The sequence below is a fragment of the Falco cherrug genome, chromosome 5, assembly GCF_023634085.1.
Source record: "Falco cherrug isolate bFalChe1 chromosome 5, bFalChe1.pri, whole genome shotgun sequence".
Lineage (NCBI taxonomy): Eukaryota > Metazoa > Chordata > Aves > Falconiformes > Falconidae > Falco > Falco cherrug.
In genome coordinates, this window is record NC_073701.1 from 15593281 (window position 1) to 15609255 (window position 15975).

Sequence of the window (15975 nt, forward strand, 5' to 3'; positions counted from 1 at the left end):
GGGTTCGGCACAGCCACGGCGCGGGCCCGGGCGGGCAGCGGGAGGCGGGGGGCCGGCAGTCACCGCGGCAATCACCCCGGTTATCCGAGGCTCACAGGAACAGATCGTGCCAGCCCGTGCTGTCACTTGTATTTCCTGACCCGCTGTAAGAGCCAGCACTGTTTAGCAATCCTGTAATAAAACTTTTAAGAAAATTCATTATGATAATACATAGCTTACAAAGGGAAGATTAGAGAATAATCTGCTTTTCGTGATTTGAGATATTCAGAAAACTTACACAATTCTGTGCGTTCATGTTCTACCAACACTTTACAGAGAGAATTTCAAGCAAAATGGCAAAATATCATCTGCAGTCTAGAACAGCGTCCCCAAACAGTCTCAGTCGTTCCCAGCTGTCTGATCCATCGAAACCAGGCAGACTTTTGGGGGTCTCAGTTTTTAAGCACCTGAAGAGCTTTAGAAAACCTGAAAGCTTGAAACAGGAACTGTTATTCGTACACGACTCCTCTCCATCACCACAAATCCCCAAGTTTCTATTAGGCTACGGCTGTAATGCTGATAGAGACTTCATGGCTCAGAAGGGAATTCACAATTACCTGGCCCAGCGGGGAGCTCCTCCCCCCAGCTGAGCTGTGAAAACAAACTGAGGACAACATGTCTGAAATGTTCTAGGATGTAATTGCCTCACTCCGGGCTGCATAAAAGCTCTTTAGCTACCTGTGCTCACCATCGTATCCTAATATTGGGATTTAAAAACATCTTAAGAGTCCAAGAGGAGCTCATACTTTCCAAATACAGAGGTTGTGTTGTGCAATTTTTTTATTTACAGAAAGCACGGGAAGAGAGAGCAGGATTCAAGCTCTCTTGAAGCAATACTGAGCAATCACTAAATAGTTCTACGGCGGACATTGTGAGCAAGCCTCAGACAAAACAGCATGATGGGAAACTCTAAATTCTATCTTTAAGTGAGCACCACAAGCACTGGCCATGCTTCCAGTTTTCCCACCTCTAACTTAGCTCTCTAGCCACCTGTCTTATTGGGCCATGCATCTTCATCCATTCATCATTTTACCATTTCAATGAGCAGAACAGAGAGTGTCCTAATCCCAATCCTGCCTGTCATTCGGACACTTCCCTTCATTTAGGGAAGAGGAAGGTGTGAGACTGAATCCACTTCAGTTCACAGGGAAGGAGAGAGCTGAAACCATATCCTACACTTCCTAGAAGAGTCCTGTTTCATTAAAAAGGTGACGGTGACCCCTACCTTTTTCCATTCTTTTATAAAGGAAAAGGCCAGCCACCTCTGCTGTATTTCGTATTCTCTCCACATGTGTTCTTATGCTATTTACTCAGAGCTTAAGTGCAGGAGAGTACCATTTCTTAATCTGTATTGTTGGAAGAGAGACACTAAGGTGTTCAGAGAGGGGCATTTCTGAACATCTACAGAAATTTGACAGGGGGAGCCAATTAAATGGCAGGGGAGCAGGGGATTTGCAGAGCATTATCCCATCATTAGGTTTTTTCAGGGCTAATCTCAATTTTGCCAGTAGAGATCAACTCCGTTTAAAAATATTTTTTATCCCTGAATAGTCACTAGAAGGCTGTTCCTGAACCTCGTTTCTCTAATAGTTAGGAGGAGTCTTACTTCTACTGTAAAATTACACACAGCCAGTTAATAACCACCTGCTCTTGCACTTTGTCCTTTTCCATTAGTATCTCCTATATGTCACACTCAGTGTTTGGAGTGATAAGCCTTATTCCCTGCCAGCCATCATTCTGTGATTCTCAGGGAGCTGAGCTCCTCTAGCTTCCCTCTCATGAGAAAGGTGCTACAAACATTCCCCAACCAGTGCTGTAACCAGTCCTTCAGACAGGTTTCACTAGAGCCTTACACGGTCTTTGCTAGGGAAGCTGAATTACTGGTTCTGATTACTTATAATCATATAATGATCAGCTGATAAATCCAGGTCTTTCCCCATCTCAGCTTAGATGATTATTTTTTTTTTAAAATGTATGGCAGTTCCCCAGTACACAACACCAAGTCTGTTCCCAATGCTGGATCCTCCTTCCTGCATACGCCTTTTGTTTTCAGTACCTGTTTTTACGTCTTGGGTTGCTCCCTAGCAGACCTTGCAATTTCTTCACTACATCATCCCCATCTTAGCAAACAGCTTCTCGTGCTGGAAACAAAACAAAACAAAAATCAGCTGAGGTACATACAGACAGGATGGATCCCACTTCCCTTCCCAGGAAAAGCAGCTGTCTCATCAGAAAGGTAGATTAGTTTGACACGCTGAACCTTTGGCTAGTAACTGGCTATCTCATCTCCCTTTTATCTCCAGGCCTATAAAGATAATTGTCCTTCCTCCCAAAACCTGTTCTAATCCCTTCTTTTTCTTTCAGTTTTTTTAGGTGTGGGGTTTTTTTCCCCTCACATTTTTCAGTTTATTCGTTTATTTCCAACTGCAGGTTTTACTGCCCTGCACATAGCTGTTTAGGATAAAGATCCTGGAGCTAGCTCTAAAATCTGGGACCTCTGAGAAAGCTGATGCAACCTCGTCACAAGCACTACCAACTAACCCTACTGCAGTTGTACAATACGCAGTTTGAAGATTGTCCCATTTATCTCAAGAATCGCGACACATACTATGCTGCAATCTGTGTTGCAGGCATATCCCAAATTCTTTACTGATTCCAGTCCATAATAATTTCCCCATAATTCCAGGAAAATACAGACAGACCTGAAAGGCAATGTGATGAAAATCAAATATAGTTTGATGGGGGTACAATCCTACCCAATATCTGGTACATAAATTCAACAAGCATGCCATGTGTCCATCATTTAACCACTGAAAGCTTCTCCCTTAATCCTTTCTGTCTAGCTACCATGTTAATCATAATATAGGCATGCCAACTTCCTAAGATACAAATTAAATCAAATCTATTATAAAAGAGAGAAATTGATAGTACACTCGTAAAGCACCTTTAACTCCTTTGAAGAAAGGAACCATTTAAGTACTAGAATAGCTGGAGGCATAGAATTTATAGGAAAAGGAACCACATACGACAGAGCACCAACAGGAGGTAGCAAGAGCACTACTGCACTAGCGATAAGTCATTGGGTCTGAGATCCTGGCCAGCCTTGAAAATCTGATAAGAATTTCTGTCATCAGAAGGCGAAGGATATGAACGCCAAGAGACGATTGCTAAGCCCTGACTGGAAACAGCGAATGTTTTCTGTGATCTTTTTGCCTTTCAGGGATTCATTAATAATCATTGGTCTCTCACTTTTCATAATGCATTTTAGAAGAGATTGATGTATCACGACAGCCATTTTCATGGAGGAGGTGGAAGGATATAGTAGTGAAGTTGGTCCAGGGTCATTCAGCAAGGCCAGTTTCAAAGTCAGAGGAGAAGCCTAATTTACTGAGCGCTAAGCCAAGTCAATAGCCTAGCACTTCTCCAGAAGGATGACAAAGTACCTACTAGACTTTCTGGAGCCCAGGAAAATTGCCTTAACTTGCTAGTACAGTCTATCATGTGTGTCTGTGACATTATTCTGGCCTTATCAAGTGATAATTTACCTAAACTAAAAACATCAAGACATCCTCTCTGCCTAATACCTTTCTGGGAATGCTCTATTGTGAAAATCTTCTGAAGAAACACAAAGCATTTGTTGGTGTAGTTCAGATGCAATAATGCAACCTCGTCTCATGATAGAAAGCCTTGTTCTCCTCTCCCTAAAAGTATCCAAAGATCAAAATCAAGGGACCACTTACACTCCCTTTGAGATGTCTTATATGGGATGCTGTGAGTTTAACTCTTGTTTCAACGCATGCAGGGGAGAAAGAGTAGGAGCTATGCTGTCTTTGTTATTCAGGCAACTCCTGGTTATGTTCCCCTGACCAATGCCAGTTTTTCCACAGAAATTATAATTGATAACAGAGATTGATTTTACTCATTTTGTATCATCATTCTGTATGATCATCCTACTTGGGCAGATCATAAGGGAAATCCTACTGGATTGGTGGCCAGAAGACTGTTAAACAGCCTTTACTGTTTAAAATGCATGAGGAACCAGCCACAGGGCAGGAACGGAGAAGTGTTGAGTTACAGAGGGAGGTAAGCCGAGGACAAATACCGATCATAACCTGGACAAGGAATCCCATTACATTCCCAATGCCAATGCCCCACATGCACACTTGCACCGCTCTCTTCACCGACTTCTGCCACAGGGCTGTATGCTGGGGAGCAGCGACAAGGACAGGATATTTAAGTTTTCCTGGCCAAAATAAGTATTTAATCTGTTTGCAGCATCAACTGAAATGCCTTCACTACACTCAATACTAACATTCACAGAGAAACTATACTTGGCACAGGCATCATTCTTGTTCCATTATTGGCTTCCCGTTCTGTTTAAAACAGTGACATCAACCAGCAAAAACACAGGCACTCTGTGGGGCCTTGTTCCTCTTTGCATGTTATATCACAGCCTATTAAGTTTGCAAAGGTCTCAAGTTAACTGCTCAGGTTTCTTTGGCAAGAGATGGAAAGTAGGTCATTTCAGTGAAAGCTACTTACGGCCTTTTCCCTTGGGCTTGATCTACTAGAGTTTGAGCAACATTATGGGGTTTGGGTGAATAGTCTGGTGATTATGTTCCTGAGTGATTATGGTAGAGCATAGTAAAGGTGTAGAAATTTAAGAGTATGATCTCAAAAGTTTGCTTGTATACATAATACCGTAGATGCTGACAGTTTTATCAGTTGTAGTGCGGCTTCCAAGCTTCACAGCCTAATCCTAATGATTTCTTTGAACTAAGATAAGAGGCCTGTTCTCTGAGTTTTAGTTGTGACTGTGGACTAGCAGGCTCTCATTTGGGCAAGGGGAAATCAACTATGAAGATCTGTATGAAAGCAATACAAAAATCTAAAATCAGATAGTTAAAGCAACCTCTAGAGTTTTCTGTAGGATTCTGCCATAATCTTTTTTAAAGGAAAAGAAAAGAAAAGAAAAGAAAAAAAAATCAACCATCCATTTCACATACCTTTGGCTAGGATCCAACACTAAGTCATTCTGTAGAGGTAGACACCTATTTTCTTTGTGATATGGCTGAGGCATGGGAGTAGTAGGCTAGCTTTTGAAAAAAGTCTTCACAGGCCCCGTTTCAACCTGTATGCTCTTAGAAAACTGGAGATTTCATTTTGGAAGCTATATCCAAAGTACTTTCTCTGGTTCCTTTGGCTGGTATTGTAACTATTGCTGAATCTCAAAATATATGGGAGGGTCTCTGGTTTAGATGCATCCCATGTACTAAAAATTCTGTCTGTTGAAGTGCTAATTCTGCTGCCAACCCTCACTTACTCCAAGTGATGTGGGAGGGAAGTGATGTAGAAAAGGCACCTATCTTTGACCAACTTGTTTGTAAACGGGTCTCTCCCAAGAACATAATGTGTTTTAAATGACAGCAGGTAGAGAACAGCACAGTGCAAAGGCTACATGCTGTGCATCATGCACTCAGCATCACTGTGCTGCTGGCAAGGGTCTAGTTACTCCACAGTGCGTGTAATCCACTCACCACCAATCAAGAGCTATCCACCTCGTGGTAAAGGAATGAAAACAGTGACTGAATTCTGTGACCAGAGCCTTGCTTTGTCAATTTATTTCTAAAAACAGGAAAAATCCTCCAGCAGTTAGCATGTTTTTCGTATTGGAGGGTAGCTGGAAACAAGTGTAACTGGTTCTGGTAGGAGAAACAATGAATTTTTGTATCTTGAATTCCTTGGTGTGATCTGTGTTTTTCATTCTCCAAGTTAAACAGATAAATCCCGAGAGTTACAATTTGCTTCTCAGGTCTGATATCACAACCGTTGCCTTTACTCTTCATAATTTCAAAACTATTGCACAGAAAAAATAGCCTAATACTATTTCACATGAACATGGTCTTTTTTTAAAAAATATATTTTCACATTATTTTTGTTTCATAACATTGTGGCCTCATATGTATGTGGCAACAGTTTATTGCAAAAGATCCCGTACAACTTTATATATCCTAGAAAATGAGATACAGCAATGACCATGCCCATTGCTAACTTGCAACCTTAGCTTTTTTTTATTAGTTACTTTTGAAGGATTTGTTATTCTTTAAGACAGAAAACTAAGAAAAGAAGAGTATGGCTAACAAACTGTGGGGGAAATTCAGATAGTCACTGGAGTTAGATTTTTCTGCTTGTCTTGCAGAGAACAAGTTCTTTTTTCTGTTTGTAATGGAGCCACTGTTTTCTCCCTTAAGCTGTCATTTCTACATTAACTATATTATTATTTTTTATTACAATTATGGATATTACTGTATCTGGTAACTGTTAGATAGCAAATAATGTTGCATCTTAAAGACCTAATATCTTGTCATTTAAAGTCCTAATAAATAGCACCTTATCACAGCTGCTGAGATAGATTCTCAGCAAAGCCTCCTCCTTGGTCTTGACCTAAGAAAAGACTTTAAACCTGTTATTGCTCTGAGGACTAGATATTTGAATTCTCAGCTCTAATACCTGTAACATTTAGGGGATTAATCTAGAGATAGATATGTATATAAGGAACAATTTCTCTGACATAATATTTCCCAAGAGTTATGACGCATTTTGAATCTCATCCTGCAGCACAATGATCCATCAGTCAGGAAATACACATGAAGGTTATTTTCATTCACTGCTTACAGAGGTTCCCATTCTGCAGAGAAACTGTGGACACAGAAACAGTTGGTTCTTCATTCAGCACCCCTGAGAGGTAGAAACTCATGAGAACAGTGTGAAACTAACATTTGTAATAAAATGAAATAATTGCTTGTGTAAATAGTAACCAGTAAGCTGGTTAGCATGCATTAGCCCCTTCTTAACATTTGAAAATGTGGTAAGAAATTCTGGAGAGAAGATTATGGAGCTGAACGTAGGTGAAGATGCTATCAGCAGAGTGTGTGTGTGGGAAATAAACATACTTTGCATAAATAAATGCCTTTGTTACATTAGTCTTGGTTCCCTTGAGTCTTTAAACACCAGGGATTTGAAATTCTTGGATTTTTTCCTTCCAGTTGGAGAAGGGAAGAAAATTATACCAAACAGCTGCACCTTGCTAAACCAAGCCCACAGGCTGGGTGACAGAACCACATAAGGCCAGCACAAAAGGAGCAGAGACTTCACAAGTGCCACAGAAGGTTGTCCAAAGGAGTTCACACAGTTTGTCTTGCACACCAAAAATTGTTAGTCAGCTTTTTGGCAGCAATACCAACATGAGCAGTCACTACCAACCCTCTGCCACCCTTGGCTGTGCTCATACAAGCATCCGTGCACAGTGAATCAGCTGGAGGGACTATGCTGCCAGGAAATAACTTTTTCTTCTGGGGTGTTTCTCAACTTAAACCATCCTTCTGCTGAACAGCTACCCACCTGCAGCCTCACCATGGACAAGCTTCCTTGTTTCTCAGGTAAGCCAGGTGACCTGGGAAAAGGCATTCACTGACATGTAAGAGAGGGTGAGGGCAGCAGAGACACCTGGGGTGGGAGGGGAGACAGCCTAGACAGGGGTGATAGATACTGTATGCTGCACAGTGTTTAGGGACCTTTCTGTTCAAATCAACTATTGGAGATCTGAGGAACTTAATGAAAGTTATCCCTGTGTTGTGAAGATGTTGGACAATCGGCCAGTGCCTATCATAGCCAGTCACACTAAATTAATTCTGTAGTCTCTAGGCTTCCTAAAAATGAAGAGGAAAGAAGAGACAACTCAGAGAGTCTGCCATTTCCCAAAAGCTCTCTGGGGACTCTGGTTTTGGAGCTGGAAGTTTGGAGCAGCTATTCCAGAACATAGCTGGAGTGGCTGAAACCATCAAACCTGGCTACACTTCCATCTATGGGCCAACCACCTGTGTTACAGGAGTTGTGATAAGTGACCTTCCTCAGCTTGGACCTCTGTTTTAATCACTGAATTAAGGGGACAACTTGGGGAAAGCCCTTTGTCCTACGTCTCTGCTTTAACAGGAAAAGAGCGCTTTTTCTTTTTGTTTATACACGAAGGATGTTATTTAAGGTCAGTGAAGAAGGCATCTCAACTATGCATCTCTCATTGGCTTAGAGGAAACATCCATCCTCATCATCCTCCTGACAGTTATTTTAGGCAGCTAACTGTGCAAGGCTCTGGCTGTTGGGAATCCCATTTTGAAGAATTCACCATTCTTCCCAAGTGTGCACAGGAAGTTTAGGCACAGCCTTAACTCTAGGGTGTAAATTTTATCCTAGGGGATCAAGTGTTTCAAGAGAGCTGATGAAATGGTGAATGTAACAAACCTAATTCCTTTTGTTGGTGTAATTACCATTTCAATTTAATCTAAAAGGCACTAGATACGATCTACTTGTTTAGTAGGCAAATAATCTATACAGCAGACAATGAGAACCTGTTTGTTATGCTCCCAGCTTAACCAGGAATCTTACAGCAGTTCACAATCAGCAAGAATATTACTGTAGACTTCCAATGTCACCAGTTGTTTAAATGCCATTATAAATCAACAACTCCCTATCCCTTTGGTATTAGGATTTAAAAATACATGACATGCGCACATCCTCAATTGCTGCAAATCAATGTATTCACATTTCAAATCTGCTGGTGAATTTGTGTTTAGTTTTAGAAATCAGTGAACTGCTATGCTCAAATAACACTTTTACTTTGAGTGGTCACCCTTACTTCAGTGATGCTTTCCAGTGAGAAAAATAGTATAAAATTTGTACTGGGAAGACAAACTGTTATTCTATACCCACAAAATACGGCAGCAGGGATTAAGTGAAAGGAGACATGCCACCTGTGTGGTATGGCTGCCTGAACTTCAGTTGTGGAGCAGGGATAACTGAAGGAGAAGTTGTATGTAGTTGTGGTATCGTTTGATGTGAGGAGGGAGCTGTGATCCTGAGCAAACATGCTACCCTGGGTGATGAATGACAGGATGGGGACTGCTGCCATTCTGTTCTGCTAAAACATGTCCAGAGAGGGGGGCTCTAGCTTCATCTTCGATTAAAGAAAACAGCAAAGAGGAGGAACAAAGGTAGGGGCAGACAGTAAAAGCAGAAATTGAGCACATCTATGTAGTCCCATTAATTGTCTTCTACATGTACAATGCTAAGAAGTTGCCCAATGTCCCCAGTCAATGATTAGTATGCTGAGACCAGTGCAACTCCTTATCAATTTGGAAACAGCTGTATGAAAAAGAATTTCTCATAGTACACAAACTCACACTCCAATCTTAGAGTGATAAGTGAGGTCAGAGAAAGTATTTCCCTTTGACTAGAGACCCTGGAGTACATCCTTTAAGCATGGGCATAAAGCTTTGGAGAATAAAGGCTTGGGTTTCACACAACAGTGTAGGATGTGATGGTGAAGGCACAGTTTAAACAATCATCTCTCTACAAAGCAAGCATTTGTCAGGACTTAGCACTTCTCTCACTATTGTGCAACAATCTTACAAGTAACTCAGCATAACAAATTAATGAGGTATCTGAGAGCACATAAGATGACAAATGAAAGATAGATTCCCCCCCCCCGCCCCCGTACGCTATTAATGTTTATAATGAAAATGTAACTAGAGTTCCTTCTTCAGCTAAAGACAATTTATAAGCAATGTTAGCATCATTTGAGAAACTTCTATTGGCCTCCATGGGAAGAGACTGAAGGCCTCATTTAAAACACTGTGGTGATAAGAGCTGACTAAAATGCAGCCCACCCCAAGATTTAACTGATAAAACACAAGCATCTCATGTCCCTGTTATAACTGAATCATTCTGAATCTAACTCATGTGAACTCATCCAGGAATTTGACGTTGTATACAGAGTGAGTTCATATTAGAGTTATTTTTATAGGTCAGTGGTGACTACTACCAAATTTTGTTGACGTTTCTCAAGGAAAAAATCCATGCACATTTTCATTGTACGTTTGCTGTTTTTCTACTTCTGAGTCAATTAGTTCAGTCAAATTCACGCTACAGGGCTCACTGTCTAGTGTTACATGAACAGCCCATAGCAATATGCATTTTCTAATACAGATTATACTTTGATAAGCATATATGTTCAGAATTTGTCATTAGAGAAATACCTTCACACAAAGATTTTTAACTAAATTCTTGAAGACTGAAGCAGATTTCCCAAACAAGCAGTCAGTTCATACACTGTGCTGATGCTCTGCTGAATTTTTTTGACTGCAGCATCTGATCTTCATTTACATATTTGCTAGTTTGATATGAACCTTTCCCTAGTATGTTTTTCTCTTGATCTGATAGTCAGATGTGATAAATCCTATTCTTGTGTCAGCAAAAGAGAAGCTGAAAAATGAGAACAGAATCAATACATCCTCTTATAGCTGTTTTGTGCTCCATTTTTCATGATTTTACAGCTTTCTTCCTCTAGGAAAGTTCACATTAAGCCAGCTGTCCTTTCCTCACTCTAGTAATAGCCGGTTGCATCTACAGATGCCCATTGTTTTCACAGTAGAAATGTGTGAATGTATTCCTAGGATGTATGGGTGGTTGCTTATCACTTTTTGGTTCCTTTTTTTTGTAATAATTACTTTGTCCATTTTCTCAGTCAGATTTGCTCAAACCCCTCAGGCAGAGGGACACCCTGTGCTCTGGGACCTTCCTCACTGTTTTATCCTTACTTGTAAGATTTCTTATTCTAAAATATTAAACTATGCAGCTTATCATAGGTGTTTCTTCGGACCAGGGGTACTGACATCTTCCCAGCTCTGCTCTACTGCAAGACCAAGGACCCTTCACTTCCTGATACTTCCATATTTCATCCCTTTGCCGCTTGTCCTGGTCATGATTTCTCTGTTCTTTCCTCCTCTTGCTTCCATGTTTGTATGTTCCCTGCCTTGCTTTCCTTTTCCTGCCACTTCTCTGATCCTAGGCTTAGCCAATTCAATTAGCTAAATTCAGAAAGACAGAAGTGAATAGTTTGCTGGGTTAGAAAGCTGAACTGGCTTAGGAAGGAGCAGCTAAATAAGCACCAGAGGCAGTCTTTTACTTCTCGGCAGAAGCCAGCTAGTAGACTGGTTCTGTCTGTAGCGTAACTTCACCTTAAGATGGGGGTCAGTGCAGCGAGGCTGTGGGTGCCAAGGCACATTTGTAATCATCTCATCTTGTGACTTGTGGGAATCCCCCGCTTCCCTCCTTCGGGTGTGCGAGGGAGAGGGCACAGCACAGTGCCAGCCAAGCTGGTTAGTGGGTCAGTCAGCCGCCTCTGGCACAGGAAGAGACTGACCTTCACCTCCCTCTGCCATTTCCAAAAAAACCCATGCCATGGAAGCCAGGCTGCTGCCCTATCTGCCCTCGATTCTATCAGAAGTCTAGTCTTTTGCAGTTTCTGTCTCTGCTGTGATAAGAGTGATGAAAATGTGGGGTTTTTTGTCTTTGTCCACCTCCCCTTCTCCCCCAGTCTGCTCCATGTATGTAGTCCCCAGGCATGTATAGATGCCCTCTGATGCACTTCTGATGTTTGCATGCGTGCCTTCTGAGAAATGCTGCAGTGGACCACACTGTTTACATTTTTAACCATCTTAAGTTGTGTACAAAACAGTAATTGTCAAATTCTCATGCCTTAAGTTCTCATCCATGTACTAGGAAGGCACAAAATCCTTTTCTCCCTTTCCCTTCCCTAATCCATTCTAATTTACTAATCTGGGCCATCGTGTCACACCACATGTACTCACCACTCCCCCCCTTCTTTCTCCCAGCTGCTGAACGTTGGCTTGCTGTAGGGAATTTGGCTGTGGAGTGATATGTCAGTGATGTTGTGAAACAACCAGACTGATCTTAACTCCCAGCTGGTACATTCAGAGAAACTCTTTAACTTCAACTTTACCCACAGCGATAGATCTGGCCCTGACTTGTCATGTGGAATGAAATACCACATGTAAAAATAGCAGTAAATATAATGACTGTCTTTTCCCTATCTAAATGCTGACTTTGGTTAATGCAAACAATTTCAAAAGCAAAGAATAAAGTTTAATCGCACTGGAGTCAAGTTCTGAATAACAAAATCCCCTATTTCTCTCCACCCTTCTTCCAGGGTGCACTGCTGCCCACCGATTTCCCACTCAGCCCTCAGTGCACACACACCTAGACAAGGCACAGTCCCAAACCCATTACATGTAGCAGAACTGTGCTTCTCATTTCAGCAAAAGATGATGTTTGGAGTTAGACACTGCAGCTCTGATAGCTAGTAGATCAATCCCGTCTTTGCCACCTCTAAAAGGGGATAATATGTATTGCACTGAACAAGAGATGAAGCTAATACTGATTATTCCCAGGAAATACGGCAAGGTCACAGGAAGCTCATATGAACTGCAACACGTGCCAGAGTGTTCACTCTGCGGTAGCAAGCTCTTTTTTGGGTTGGTAGGTTTGTTTTCTCTGAACACAATGGGGTTTTTTCCTACCACAGCAAGAGCATTTCATCATTTCTGGATGCTCCACGGAAGGGGGAAGATAATTCTAGACTAGCTCAGAAGCAACACCATTGCTTTTTTCCCCCTCACCACAGGCATGAAGCAGTATAAGCGAAGATTAGCTGAGGGACTAGAAGGAAGAAAGAGCACAGGTAGTTGGGATAAGCAATCTTATCTTTAGGTGACCTCTTTTAATCTCATTTGTTGCCAAGATCAACATAAGCATAAGTTCTGCATGTTCGGAAACGAAAAGACAACACACTTGATAGCTTTAATCTTTATCTTACATTAAATTTGCCAAGCAAAACTAGAAGCCTGGCATAATTTCATGGGGGCATTTCAAAGTTCAGCCAGGTAATCATCCCTTATGCACAGGAACTTTCAGTGTATCATCAGGGTAAGCTTCTTCTGGCATAAATTAAAGAACATATTTTGATATCTCTCTACTCAGAGAAGACTTCCCTGTGGCTTTGTCTGCCTCCATTGTACCACAAAAACTAATACTGGTATCTATCGAACAACTAACAGCATAAGCACTGGAACACAATTTTAGGTCTTTCCCTGCATAATAGGTTTATAAACTGAGGTGTTACTCTATCACAAACTATTAGCATAAATGGTTTAACTACATAGACACATAGATGCTTATAGACACACTTTCTAACTTTGGTGTCTGCTTACACTTTTTGGCCTTTTTATGAGTACCAAGAGAATGCTGTTCTGTGTGGGGCTGTGGAAATCCTGGCCCCAAAGAGCAGGGTGAAGTCTCTGGAAATATAAGATTCAGTCATGATTAGCTGCCACAATGGTGGCAGTCTCAGTCCATGTATGCTGGGCTGTTTATTCGATTTTGGCCTTTGCTATAGACTAAACATACAGGAGATCACACTGCAGCCTACAGCAAGTTTTTCATATCCCAAGGGTCTACATTTAATGGCTTCATTTCACAGCAAATAGTTCCTGAGGCTGAGGTATGTTTAGTAGCACAAGTAAAATTATAATAGGGAACAACCGAAGTAAAAATTCCCTGCTTCTATCTGCTATCCAGACATTATGAGAGGTTATTTCTTGAAGAGGTACTTGATAGCTGCATGCTCAGATTCAGAGGCTTAAGGCATATTGGTGCAAGGGAGCAAGGAAGCTGGCCTAGGGGCATGTCTAGCTAGACAAAGCTAGCCAAGGGACAGAGTGAAGATCAGAGAAAGGCAAAGAGATCAGTCTTGGAAGCACTGTTTTGTAGACAGTTGGCTCTGCCCTCTAGTCTCAGAAAGCCAACGAAGCAGCGTGACTCCTCATGACCCTAGGTAGCTGTGCAAGCTGTAGCACCTGCTCAGGAGCCATCAGCTGCTCTCTTTGGTGACTCATTACAATAACTGCTAGAAGAGAAGGTGACAGCAGCTGAGTTCATCTTACAAGGACTACCATCTTCCTGGCATTAGGACAGCACTTGCACTCCTGCCTGTCCTTGAATGCCCCTCCTCCTTGCCCTTTTCCTTTGTGGGCAGACTCCTTGCTCTGCTGCCATAATACCAGGCAGCACTCCAGCCTTCCTCCAGCACACGCTGCAGCTCTGTGCCCGTTAATCTGCCCAAAAGGCTTTTCAAAGTGGAAAAATTGATAAACGTGGGACTTTCTCATGCTGTCAGGAGCAAGAAATCTGTTCTTTTCATAGAAAACATCTATTAGCAATAGCCGTGAATAGCTGGGTAAGCTGTGAAAGCCAGCCCTTGACATCAACACTCCAAGGGCTGTCTGCCCCATAAAAAATTAAAAATCCAAAATAAGAAACTTTTCATGGATACCTTCTTAAAGAGGTGTTAAGAGGCTTATTGAGTCTACAGCTAAAAATATTTTCATATAGGTCACCCTGATGGGTCAACTGAGATCAGTTATAATTCTATAATTCCTCCGGATCAGTTTCTAAATTGGTGGGGTAGGGGTGTAGCTAGTTTGAAAAGGTCTTTAGACAAGTCTAAAGTTACCAATCTCTTTGTGAAATACAGTTGCATATAACTGACATACAAATCCAATGTCCAACGGAAAAAGCATGTGGGGGAATGTCCCTCATAGTGTTGGGAAGATCCAGCTAGAAGCTCTTGGCTGTCCAGATGTTAATTGCTCACTGATGTATACATAAGTACAAAAGGTCCAATGCCATATGAAGGCCTATTGTACAGAACTTGCTCCATACATGTCCCAAACTGTGCACAAGCACCTTATTCTGAGCTGTAGAGACCTCAGTCAGCTTTCAGCCTAAGACCTCAAAAAGCCATTCAAAATGCAACCAACCCAGATAAAACACGTCTACAGCTCCCAATCTTGTGAGCTGGCTGTGATATCCCCTGCTGAGGAGATGCATCCATTCCCTTCCTTATTAACTATTGCTAGCTTTAGTGAATCCAGAACTTCAGTCCCAGTCTTCTGCTTAAACTCCATTATTCCTTGCCCCTTCCTGAGAAATCAAACCAGACCAAAGATGTCCTCAAAATTTGCCAAGTCTCCTGACTGAGGTTGCCTAGCTCTGAAGAAAGTGTGCATACTTCCGCTTCAGCTGCCTAAGAAACATCCGGAAAAAATGTGGAAAAAAGAAAGGTGTCCCCACGTCTCATTGTGATCTTCCAGTTGCAGCTGAGTAATTCCTCAGATCCCCACATGACCTTTAAAAAGTACAAGAGATAACTGAATGACCACTTAAATGTTTTTCAAATAAACCTAAGGAACTTTTTTCAGTATTGCCATCCTGGTCACCATGTACTGACAGTTAAATATTAGATGATGAAATCTTTTTATTTTCCCATAATGGAATGGACGTGAGATTGTTTCCATTTCTGCCAAGATTTCTCTGTTCTCTTTCAAGTACTGTGACCCGTCAGTAGTGCAGATTCTAGGTCAAAGAAACAGTGCCCTGAAGCACCAATAGGGAATGGTTCTATGTTGCATTGTTCCCTATATATATATATATATTTCTGGTATACATATATATTTCTGGTTTTCTTGTCAAGAAAAATCTTATTCTGTATAAATTCTTTATTTCATTTACTGATATTCTGCCAACCAGAAGCCCGACTCCCTAATAGAAAATCATTCTCAATTAAGCACTCACTGCCAACACCCTCACACCTTTTATTTCCTCCTCCCAATAAAACCCTGAACTTACAGAAGACTGCAGCTTATCTTCTTTCATCATGGTCTATTTTGCAAGGTGAATGAGCAGTCACAGAAGCAGTCAAAATAACTCGGAACCTGGCACAGAAGCAAATAAGCAAGAACAAACAGCTGAGTTTGAGGAAAAGAAAGAGATGGGGACGTAAGAGATCGAGAGACAGTATGGTGGAACTGAACTCTGAAGCTGTTCTTTAACAGGCTAAGCTTTTTGTGGGATCAGGGTTTTGTGCTGTCATCACTTCACAACAGGAATGGTTAGGTTTAATGCATACAAAATAGATGCTTTAATTGAGTTCAAGAGATAGTCCTAATTCTATTTAAAGATTTT